The following is a 12,069-nucleotide window of genomic DNA, read 5'->3' on the forward strand; positions in this document are numbered from 1 at the left end:
TCACACCAGTCAGAATGGCTAAAATTAACCAGTCAGGAAACGACAGATATTGGCGGGGATGCGGAGAAAGGGGAACCCTCCTACACTGTTGGTGGGAATGCAAGCTGGTGCAGTCACTCTGCAAAACAGTATGGAGGTTCCTCAAAAAGTTGAAAATAGAGCTACCCTATGACCCAGCAGTTGCACTACTGGGTATTTACCCCAAAGATACAAATGTAGTGATCCGAAGGGGTACGTGCACCCCAGTGTTTATACCAGCAATGTCCACAATAGCCAAACTATGCGTCTTAACTTTTTAATTATTTATTGAACTGTCCACATATATTTTATATCCTTTTCTTCACATTTATTACATTTTACAACAGTTTTTTTTAAAAGTTCACTGATCTATATCATTTATTTATTTACTCATTTTTTTTCAGTTTTTCAACACTTATTCCACAGCAGCAAAATTCCCAAGATAAAATTATGAAGAGGGGATGTTGGTATGCTTCAACAGAAAATAAAACAAGATTCAGGATTAAGGGTTCCAGCAAAATAATCCCTGTTGTACTCCAGTAGCTTCCAAAATTTATAAATCCGGGAATACTAAAGGCAATTCTCAAAATAGCATTTATATATATAATCAAATCACCATAATGCAAAACTACAGATAAACAAGAGTAGATGACCTGAGTATATATACCCCAAACAGTAAACAATCTAAATTAAAAACACCTTTAATACAGACAATAACTGAATCAAAAGTGGTGTCAACTGCCAAAAGGAGTTCTATGGTAAATTTGTCTCACCAATCACCCACTTTAATGAAACCTTCAACCAAAGTAGTAATTCTCAACTTTCAAAGTAATCATCTCTTTATTGTTGCCAGTTTTAAGATCAAACACACAGCAATTAAGTTATAACTAAAACAAATACAGAACAGTTAAATGATTATTTTAATTTTTAAAAAGTAAAAATAACATAACCCCAAACATATTTAAAATGATAAAAACTGAAGTTATGTTCACAAAAACTTCAGGGTGAACTATTTCTTTTATTAAAAATTAAAAATTACTAAGAACAATTTATTACTTATTTGTTGCTGCTAAATAGATTACCCCAAAACTCAGCAGGTTAAAACAACACACATTTGTTATCTCAGTTCCTGAGGAATCTGGTGTTGCTTAGCTAGGACCTCCAGTTCAGGGTCTCTCACAAGGTGGTACTCAAGGCATCAGGCAGGGCTACAGTCATTTCAAGGTTTAACTGGGACAAGATCTTCTAACTTCACTCAGTGGTTGTTGGCAGGATTCAGCTCTCAGGGGGTGACTGAACTTTCTCTGTGGGCTATTTGCCAAAGGCTCTCCTCAATTCCTTATCAGGTGGGTCCTTCTATAGGTCAGCTCATGATTTGGCAGATGGCTTCATCGAGTGAGCAAGCAAGAAAGGGCCAGCAAAAAGGAAGTTATAGTCTATTGCAACGTAATCTCTTAAGTGACATCCCACTACTTTTGTCATATCCTATTAGAAGTGAGCCTCTTGGTAGTCTACCCTCAAGGGAAAAGGATTACACAAGAGGATGAATACCAGGGTTATCTTAGAAGGCTGGCTCTTAAAAGTAGCACACAGAAAAGGCAACTGGAGTAAGTCAGAACTGGATTCTAGTAACTATGACTAAATACAATCTCTCAAGGCCTCAATGTTCTCACTGAGAAAAATTGAGAGAATAACCTAAATGACCTCTAGGATCATTTAAATTCTAAATTCTGTGCTTCTCTACCATGTCTTTTGGAAAGAATTACCAAGGATTAGAGATATTTGGTCAAAATGCCTCATTTTATGAGAGCCAAATTCCAGGAAAGGTTAATATAGACAGGTAGTAAACCACACATATTCTGCTCTTATGCCCAGTGCTCTTTGCACTATATAGTATGTTGCTTTTGCAATAAATGCCCTTAAACAGCCCCATCCCCTCTTTATAATAGTATCAAAATCCAAGAAACAGAAAAGGAAGTTGGGAATAATAATACAGTACTCACAAGAGCAGCAACAATTGATGCTATGCATTACCTTTTTCTTTCACCAACCCTAAACCTATCTCTGTAGGTGGCCCCTGCCCATCCCCAGTCTCAGATATTTAGACATACTAGTAATAAATTTGCTGGAAGTATAAAAGCAACAAATAATAGATTGTAGCAGAGAAACACAGTCACCTTAAAGAAAACAAGATTAAATATAACTTAAATGAAGTATCTAAAACTAGAAACTGCAGCCAGAAAAGGCAAGGTTTGTCCCCACTGGAATCCTGGAAAATAGAGTCCCAGAGGTCAACAATGACAATATGATGCAGGCAATGTCCAGGGAGCTAATGGCAATCTCTGGACTGATAGATATATCCCTATTAGTCAGGGTCCTGTAGCATTAAACATTTGTACTACATAAATACCCTATTTGTTCCTACATGAGACGTACTTTATACCCTTCACCAACCATAATAATTTGTAATGACTCCAACACTGGTTCAAGAAGCATGGTGAAAACAATGCATATAAGTACAATTGTTTTGTGTGGTAATTATAAAGCAGTAAGGTATTTGTATTCGTCAAAATATGTGTGAATATGTGTGTCTAAACAAATGTATATAAATGCATAACTGGATCAAGAATTTCTTTTTTTTTTTAATTTTATTATGTTATGTTAGTCATCATACATCATTAGTTTTTGATGTAGTGTTCCATGATTCATTGTTTGCGTATAACACCCAGTGCTCCATTCAATACGTGCCCTCCTTATTACCCATCACCAGGCTAACCCATCCCCCAACCCCCCCTCCCCTCTAAAACCCTCAGTTTGTTTCTCAGAGTCCCTAGTCTCTCACGGTTCATCTCCCCCTCCGATTTTCCCCCCTTCATTTTTCCCTTCCTACTATCTTTTTTTTTTTTAACATATAATGTATTATTTGTTTCAGAGGTACAGGCCTGTGATTCATCAGTCTTACACAATTCACAGCGCTCACCATAGCACATACCCTCCCCAATGTCCATCACCCAGCCACCCCATCCCTCCCACCCCCCCCCCACTCCAGCAACCCTCCCTCAGTTTGTTCCCTGAGATTAAGAATTCCTCATATCAGTGAGATCAAATGATACTTGCCTTTCTCTGATTGACTTATTTTGCTTAGCATAATACCCTCTAGTCCCATCCACGTCATTGATAATGGCAAGATCTCGGGTTTTTTTTGATGGCTGCATAATATTCCATTGTATATATATACCACATCTTCTCTATCCATTCATCTGTTGATGGACATCTTAGCTCTTTCCATAGTTTGGCTATTGTGGGCATTGCTGCTATAAACATTGGGGTGCGTGTACCCCTTTCGATCACTACATTTGTATCTTTGGGGTAAATACCCAGTAGTACAATTGCTGGGTTGTAGGGTGGCTCTATTTTCAACTTTTTGAGGAACCTCCATCTGTTTTCCAGAGTGGCTGCACTGGCTTTCATTCCCACCAACAATGTAGGAGGGTTCCCCTTTCTCCGCACTGGATCAAGAATTTCTATATAAGGGGGCGCCTGGGTGGCTCAGTCGGTTGGGCAACTGCCTTCAGCTCAGGTCATGATCCTGGAGTCCCGGGATCGAGTCCCACATCGGGCTCCCTGCTTCTCCCTCTGACCCTCTGACCCTCTTCCCTCTCGTGTTCTCTATCTCTCATTCTCTCTCTCTCAAATAAATAAATAAATCTTAAAAAAAAGAATTTCTATATAAGAAAGGCTTAAGGACAGCAGTGGTTGGTGGTGGAAGCTAGGCCTAATGGCTTATCATAAATCTGTGTTTGCATAACAATCAAGTAAGAATGACCAAAACTCAATTATCTATCTCAAAGAAAAGATCAAGTTGACGGAGATTACCCCTAAGTCTCTCATTAGTATTAGCTTATATCTAAATACATTCCCAAATTCACTCCTATAAACCACCTAAAAAAAAAAGTTAGCTAAAAATGTTAACATAGGCTGAAATAATAGTCAAAGTTCTGACACTTTCAAAAGTTTTTTTTTTAAGATTTTATTTATTTATTTGACAGAGAGAGAGACAGTGAGAGGGAACACAAGCAGTGGGAGTGGGAGAGGGAGAAGCAGACCTCCCATCAAACAGGGAGCCTGATGCGGGGCTCGATTCTAGGGCCCTGAGAGCATGACCTGAGCCGAAGGCAGACGCTTAATGACTGAGCCACCCAGGCGCCCCTCAAAAGTTTTTTGATATTTTTGGTACTGAATGGGCAGCCTAATGGGGCATCTAAAAAAGAAAGGACCTCCACCATGAGCAGGGATGCCACAGCTGAGTTTCATGGCCCAAGTCATTGGCTATTATTACCTTCCAAATTATGAGTATACTCAATCAGGTAGATATAAATTTTAATCAAGCCAACCCACAATGGAAAAGCTCAAAAGACAGAATCTCAAAGTATTGCAGGAAGTATTTTATGCTTTTTATACTTTTTTACTCTAAGTGCCCAGAACTGTCTGGATATTTATCCCTTTCTAGCCTTTAGGAATTATTAGAATATCAGAATATCAGAAAAGGGCTGTCTCCTTTCTTTTCTCACCTCTTACCTCTTTTGTTCATCAGCTTTAAAGGGACAGGAAAAAGTAGGAGTAATAAGAACAGTTTAGAGAAGCCTGAAACAGCTCTCTAATTAGCCTTGAGGTAAAACTAATAAGAAGCAAAGAAAGTATGCTAAGATATTTCAAATTTAACTCCAAAACGCTATAGCACATGCTGCTTAATACTATTATTTAATCTCAAAACACTATAGCACACAATCCTTAACATTATTATGTGTTTAGATTTTTTTTCAATATAGCCCCTCTCAATAATTTCACCACCACCAATGGGCTAAAGATTGAGCTGTCTTCCTTTTTTCCTTAAAGATTTATTTATTTATTTGAGAGAGAGAGAAAGAGTGCGCAGGAGTGCACATGGGGAGGGGGAAAGGGCGGTGGGGGGGAGAGCAGAGGGAGAGAGAATCTTGAGCTGATTCTCTGCTGAGCAGCAGCCAGACATGGGGCATGATCTCACCACCCTGAGATCATGACCTGAGCTGAAATCAAGACCCGAACGCTTAATTGACCGAGCCACCCAGGTGCCCCTGAACTGTCATTTTTGAAGTCATTTTTCAACACAGTAGGTCTTAGCAATCTATGATACAATGAAAGAAAGGAGGGAGGGGGAGAGGGAGGGAAGGCAAGCAAATAGGTAAGTAAAAAAAGAAAGAAGAAAAGAAAAAAAAGAAGGAAAGATGGGAGGGAGGGAGGGAGGAAATACAACAGAGGCTGTATATGATCTGCAAAGCCTAAAATACAAGCAGTCCTAGCTTTACACAGTACTGCATTAAATGCAACTCTACAAAGCAAAGACTGCCTATATTTACTATCTGGCCCCTTACAGAAAAATTGAATGACCCCTGAAATAGAGGATATCTATGATCAATAAACATATGAAGAGGTATTAAATATTATTAGTCATTAGGGAAATGAGGGAAAAACCCCAATGTGATAATCACTATAAATCCACCAGAATGGTTGAAATGAAAAAGACAACACTAAGTGTTGCAAGCTTTTGGAGGAGCCAGAATTCTCAAACAATGCTAACAGGAGTGCTGACACAACTAATTTCAAAAACTTTTTTGGTACTATATACCAAAAATACATACCTGCATATCCTATAATATAGCCATTTCACCAATAGGTATATGTATATCCAACAGAAATGTATACATATATTCACCAAAATACAATTGACCCTTGAATAATGCAGGAGTTAGAAGCACCAATCCCTCACAGTCAAAAATCCAAGTTTAACTTTTGACTCCTTAAGAATTTGATTACTAATAGCCTACTGTTGACTGGAAGCCCTATCAATAACATAAAGTCTATTTATACACATTTTGGATATGTATTATATACTATATTCTTACAATAAAACAGGCTGGAGAAAAGAAAACATTCAGAAAATCATAAGGAAGAGAATATACATTTACAGTAGTGTACTGTATTTATTGAAAAAAAATCCATGTATAAGTGGACCCCTACAGTCCAAATTCATGCTGTTCAAGGGTCAACAGTACTTACAAGAATGTTCATAAAAGCCCCATTCATAATAACCAGAAGCTAGATGGAACACTATACAGCATGAGAACTGCTACCGAACTTGTATAAATCTAACAAATACAATATTAAGCAAAAATGAGACTCAAAGGACTATTTACTGTATGATTCCATTTATATAAAGTCAATAATAGGTAAATTCATAGATGACTTTAGAAATCGACATAATAGTTACCCTTGGAAATGGGTCACAGAAAGTGGGGTTTCTAAGATGCAAATAATGCTCCTTCTTGATCCAGTACTGGATACATGAATATGTACGTTTTGTGAAAATTCAATGAGTTGTACACTTATGATTTATACGGTTTTCTCTATATCTATTATACCCTAAAAATTAACACACTAAAGATTTTTATAAAATTTATGCCTTTAAAAGAAAATTGTGTACACCCCCCTTTCATTTTTCTGACTTGCCATCATTACATTTCATCAATGAGGTATCTTAATTTGTTATCTTATATAGAAGTCAGCTTCATTTTAATTAATTTTCTTGGTATACTACTGCACAGGATACCCAAATAATTATGTAAATGTCATTTTCGATTAGTATCACACTAGATCCCAAGGAGAAACTTCGAAAAGCCAATAATTTATGATAGTATGTTAAAGTTACCTGGAGGGTGGGGGGACCTTGAAATGTGGTTTTGTTTGGCCCTTTGTTTCGGTTTACCTCTGTCTACTGCCACAGTGCATAACATGTTCAAAGGAGCTTTTCAAAAAAGCCTGTTTTGTGGGGGCGAAAAAAGATTTTTTTTTTCTTTCTACCACCCTGCCTAATTATGCTGCTACCTTGTGTTTATCTAGTTCCTTTCATCCCTGGAGCTTAAAATACTTCACAAATACTCTTGGGTGGTGTCACCTTCCAGAGAAATTTGGGCTCAGACACACTGTGAACCCAAAAATTCTAATAGTATCTTCCTACAGCACGGCTCTCTGTGCCTATCGCATTCTTTGCTGCGACTTACAAGTGTGAAAACTGAAACACAATGATTAAGTGACTCTCAAGGACACACAGTCAATCACAGGTTGAGCCAGGACCTGAACTCTCCAACTAACCGCCACTTAAGGGAAAAACAAACAAAAACCTACACCCTTGAATAAATGCTCAGCTGAAGTCTTGTCATAGGAAACGGGAGGATGCCGAAATTATGCCCAGAAGGACCTGCGGATCCCAAGACGCTGACCTTCGCGGGAGCCCCATCACTCCCGGCCGTGCGGGGCCAACGTTCACCCGGCGCAGATTCCGCGCAGCCCCTCCTCTTGCGCCTAGGAGGCGGCGGCCGGAAATTCCAGGGCTGGATCTAAGCCCACCCTCCTTTTCTCTGTCGCCCAAACCTCCCAGCCTACCTGTTTACCTGAGATGCTCCTGGTACAGCCTGGAGAGCCGACTCTGCGCGCTCGCCCAGAGTTTCTGAGGCCCTACGAGCGGCCACCAAATCAGCCAATCGACTTTCGCTCGAAGGCTCCCGACCCTGCGGCCCAGCAGCCTGAGGAGGCGCGCGCGCCCGCAAACGACCGGGCGGGGCGCGGTAGGGGAGGAAGCCAGCCGCACGCCGCAAGCTGAGGCCACGGGGAACCAAGGCGGAACGGGCGCCCGGCCGGGGCAGGCGGCGCGCACCGGGCATGCGCACACCGCGGCGCCAAAGCCGCGGGGCGGGGCTTCTAGACGACTGAGGAGCTTAGGAAGTATGTGTAGGAGTTAGGAGGGAAAAGAAAGCTGTTTTAATAGTTTTCGGTGGGTGCAGCGGCAGGACGTTACGGTCGTCGGCTCCGAGACGACGGGCGCGTTTTGCGAGAGCAGAATATTGTCCAGACAAAACCTAATCGGGCCAGAGGAAGGAAACCGTGTGGTTAAAAACGTGTCTTGTGGCCTCAAAGTTAAGGTTGCACTCTCCAAGCTGGAGGAATTGTGGTTTCCTGCTTGGTTTGCCGTGGTTTGGGGTGAGAGGACACAGGGGAGAGGGGGGCATGTTGTGAAGTGATGGTTGAATGAAAAGGACTGAAGTGGATTCCAGTTGGGTGAGCAAAAAGCAATACCTGACTCCTGGCCTGGGAATGTTTACAAACTAAAACTTGGAGGTGGTAAACTTTTTTGACCGAAGTACTATAGAACGAGATCTGGATGCTTACGTTCAACAATGAATTCTTTAAGACACAATGTTGAATCTTCCAGAATTAAAGAATTAAGTCCTCAATTCGTGTACCTCTGTGTTGAAACAAGAAAGGACTGGCATAATTAAATAGCTGCTAGTAATTCAAATGTGGTTTTCTTGTTCCATATAACAGTATTGCTTTTATGTCACCTTAACTCCTTCAGACACCAAATAATTATTGAGTACATACTATGTGCCTGGTACTCTTCTGGGTGTTTGTTAAGCACTGATAATGCGTTGTTTGTTTTTACACATCCCCAGAGAATAGGCATAATATGAAGTGTTGACAGTTTCCCAAGTTAATGGTTCAAGGTAATGAAAGGAACTTACACTTTTAGTAAGTGCAAAAAAAGGAAAAAAGACCAAAAAAATGAATATAAATTGGTTGGAACAGGGGTGCCTGGTGGCTCAGCTGGTTCAGCATGGGACTCCGATTTCTGCTGGGGTGGTGATCTTGGGTCCTGAGATCAAGTCCTCCGTTGGGCCCCCTACTCAGAAGGGGTCTGCTTAGTATTCTCTCCCTCTCCTCTGCCCCTCCCCCGCTCTCTCTCTAAAATAAATAAAATCTTTTAAAAAACTGGTTGGAACAAAATAGATTATAATATTCACAAACTCTTGGCTATTATAGTGTAATGAATGGACAGTGCTCTAAAGAGGTTTGTTAAAGATTCAGCTTTGAAATACATTTTTTCTTCAGTCAAGGTCTGAATCAGATATTTACAGACACAAAGTACCACTGAATATATGAGACAAAAAGAGGAGTGGTATAATTTGTTAGAGTAGATGGGAAGGGCACTCCAATCAAGAGTGGCCTCTGAAAACATTTAGGGCCAACTCAAATTATGTGCTGAAGAAAGGAAAGAAAGTTGCTTTTCCTAGCTAAGGAATAAGAAAAAACCAGGGGGGAGAGTGACCACAACATTGAGAAATATCAAACCAAATAATGGATTCATTGGTTAAATTTAGAGAAAGTAATTATACTATTTTTCTCTAGGTAAAGGTACATTAACCCTAGTTTTTAAAAGCTCCTGTGGGTGCTAAAAGACTCCTGGGTAAAAAGAAAACTCCATGTTTTCTTTCCCTTCAGTGACTTGTTTTTTCTTCCACCTTTGGTATACAGTAAGTTCAAACATTAGGCCTTTTCTCCCTAGTCCATCCTCTAACTTACCTGAAGTAACTCTTTAATGTTCTTTTCCTGTTTCAGACCTCAATAGCTAATTTTTCCCCAAATCTTTTCCACACCACAGTCATTCATATATACATTTCTTTATTCTTTATCCTGCTAACAGTTGCCAGTCTTTAGGAAATGAAGGGGACCAATTAGAGCCTTCTTTCCTGTTCTCAAGCTAATTATCAAAGATGTCTATGCCTATAAGTTGGGCTTTTGCAGAAATTTGGCTAAGGATGAGGGAAAAGAAAATGAACTCTCCTCTTTCATTACAGAGAGCAAAAGAATGTCTGATCATAAATGCTTTCAAGTCCACAAATACCTTAAGCCTCTTGCAATGTGCCAGGTACTCCACAATCAGTCCTGGAAATAAAATAATGAATAAAAATGATGCTTACAAGTACCTGAGGATGCCATGTGCATTTAGTCAGGGTTCTCTAGAGAAACAACAAGATTTTACATATGTATATAAATCGTGTTTCTGTACACTAACAATAACCAATCTGAAAAGGAAATTAAGAAAATCCATTTATCATCAATAAGGATAAAAGGATGAAAGGCTTAGCAATAAACTGAGGAGGTAACTTTTACACTGAAAACTATAAAACATTGCTAAAAGAAGATACTGTTTGTGAATTGGAAGACGACATTGTTAAAATATCTATACTACCCAAAGTGATCTACAGATTCAATGCAATCCCTATCAAAATCCCAATGGCATTTTTTGCAGAAATAGAAAAAGAAAATTCTAAAATTCATATGGAACCACAAAAGACCCTGATTAGCCAAAGCAAACTTGAGAAAGAACAAAGTGGAGGCTTTATAGTTCCTGATTTCAAAACATGCTATAGACCACAATAATCAAGTAGCATTTTCATGTCTCTTCATATAGTCTTCTGTGCATGTCTATCTCTGTATCTAAATTTCCCCTATTTTATAAGGATATAATCATATTGGATTAGGATCACCCTAATGACCTCATTATAATTTTTCTGTAAAGACCCTATTTCCAAATAATGTCTTATTCTGAGGTATTGGGGGTTAGACTTTGCATCTTTTTTTGTGGGGACATAATTCAACCCATAACAATACCTTGAGAAACATAACATGAAAACACAACATACCAAAAGTAATGGAATGGAGTGAAAGCAGTGCTAAGAGGGAAATTCACAGCTGTAGATGATTATATTAAAAAAGAAGACTTCTCAAATCAACAACTTAACTCTATAGCTTAAGGAAGTAGAAAAAGAGCAAACTAAACCCCAAACCAGGAGAAGGAAGGAAATAATAAAGATTACAGCCGAGAGACATGAATAGTTGAAAAATTCTCCTAACTTTAACTAGATCATTAAAAAAAAAATGAAGATGTAAGTAAAAATAGAAGTAAAAGTGGGGACATTACTAGAGACCTTACAGAAATTAAAAGAATTATACGAGAATATTATGCCAACAAATAATGAGATGAAATGGACACATTCCTGAAACACACACTTTAACCAAAACTTACTCTAGAAGAAATAGAAAAGCACATTAAAAGGATTAAACACCGGGGCACCTGGGTGGCTCAGTCTTGGGTGTCCTCTAGATTTCGGCTCAGGGTGTGATCTCGGTGTGGGATCAGGCCCAGTGGCAGGCTATGAACCTTCTTGAGAGTCTACTTGAGATTCTCTCTCTCCCTCTCCTCCTTCCCCTGCCCCTACTCAGGCTCCTTTTCTCTCTGTCACTCTCTCTCTGTCTCTCTCTCATAAATAAATAAATAAATAAATAAATAAATAAATAAATAAATAAATAAATAAATATTTTTAAAAAGGATTAAATACCATGAATAAAGTGGGATTTACCCCAGAAATACAAGGGCAGTTCAACATAATCCATGTAACACATCATATTAACAACAAAGGAAACATACCCACATGAGCATCTCAACAGATTGTAGAAAAAGCACTTGACAAAATTCAACTCCTTTTATGATAAAATACTCAGCAAAACAGGAATAGAAGGGAACTCCCTTGACATGATAAAAAAAAATTCATGAAAAATCCACATACAACATTCAATGATAAAAGACTGAAAGCTTTCCCTCTAAGGTCAAGAATAAGACAAGGATGCCTAACATCATCACTGTTATTCAGCGTTGTACTGGAAATCCTAGAGAGAGCAATTATGCAAGAAAAAGAAATAAAGGCATCCAAATTGGAAGGGAAGAAGAACTATCCCTATTTGCAAATGGCGTGATTCTACATAGAGAATATCCCAAAGAATCCACCAAAAAATTAATACATGAATTCAACAGTTGTAAGTCACAGATCAATATACAAAAATCAATTGTTTCTATACACCAGCAATGAATAATCTAAAAAGGAAATAAAGAAAACAATTACTTTACTACAACATCCAAAAGAATAAAATACAAGTAATAAACTTAATCAAGGAGGTGAAAGACGTGTACATTAAAAACTATAAAAACAATGCTGAAAGAAATGAAAGACCTAATTAAATGGAAAGGTATTCTCAGTTCACAGATTAAAAAAAAGACCACACAACTAAAATGCACTACTCTCAAAAGTGATCTACAGATTCATTGCAATCCCTATAAAA

General features: G+C 38.7%; 1 protein-coding gene across 4 annotated transcripts in view; it reads right to left on the reverse strand.

Annotated features, from left to right (window-relative positions):
- The window catches only part of MIPOL1 (mirror-image polydactyly 1), a 353,484-nt gene extending 345,737 nt beyond the window's left edge, over nucleotides 1-7,747 (reverse strand). For 3 of the 4 annotated variants that reach the window (XM_027572042.2, XM_027572043.2, XM_027572046.2), the window contains exon 1: nucleotides 7,506-7,747. The gene's annotated coding sequence lies outside the window, so the exon portion shown is untranslated. Of the gene's footprint in view, nucleotides 1-7,497 lie in introns of all 4 variants that reach the window. The other variant, XM_027572044.2, reaches the window with a different exon arrangement.
- Between the last annotated feature and the right edge of the window lie 4,322 nt (nucleotides 7,748-12,069).

This window comes from Zalophus californianus, chromosome 6 (assembly GCF_009762305.2).
Source record: "Zalophus californianus isolate mZalCal1 chromosome 6, mZalCal1.pri.v2, whole genome shotgun sequence".
Taxonomy (NCBI): Eukaryota; Metazoa; Chordata; class Mammalia; order Carnivora; family Otariidae; genus Zalophus; species Zalophus californianus.